We start from the raw sequence: 720 nt of genomic DNA on the forward strand, positions 1-720 counted from the left end.
GGATCTGCCCAGCAAATTCGTTGTGAAAATGTGGGAAAAACTAATATTGGTGGAGCAAGTTGTAGCAGCAACAAACAAATTAACAGTGAGAGTGTGGAAAGAACTGTTATTAGCGAAGTAAGTTGTGGCAGCAACAATATTCAACTTGCACTAAATGATCCAGTAGTGACACGTCGTAAAGGCCGTCCACCTTGCCTGAGGAAAGAATCTTCGATTCGTAAGAAATCCGTTCAAAAGAACAAGTCCGCACAAAAAAAAAAGGTATGATTAAAAACAAAGATCTATTTTCTAATTAATTTGGTCTTAGTTTAATTGTCTTTAATAATCTTGTAGGATTTACAACAAACTGCCCCATCATCTTATCATGTACCTAATGAAATCTCCACACAAGGGAGCAACATAGCCACGGTAAATTTTGTGAATTTTTTCTTTTAAAATTTTCTTTTATTTCGAGGATATGTAATTAAGTATAAGATTGCGCATATGTAGACGCTACAAGAAGGAAGTACTATTTACGAAAATCTCAACCAATGCGGCACTATGGGCTATTATAATGTAAGAATTAAATTATTTAAATTTTAGTTTTAAGATTTTTATATGAATTTTACATATATTTTATTATTTGATTAGGTAGCTATGTAACAATCCCAATTCGGTGGAAGCAACATTTATCAGCCATTTCCTTATAATTGGCACACAGTAAGTTGTCGTTAATGAATA

Source organism: Citrus clementina, unplaced genomic scaffold (genome assembly GCF_000493195.1).
Source record: "Citrus clementina cultivar Clemenules unplaced genomic scaffold, Citrus_clementina_v1.0 scaffold_7, whole genome shotgun sequence".
Taxonomy (NCBI): Eukaryota; Viridiplantae; Streptophyta; class Magnoliopsida; order Sapindales; family Rutaceae; genus Citrus; species Citrus x clementina.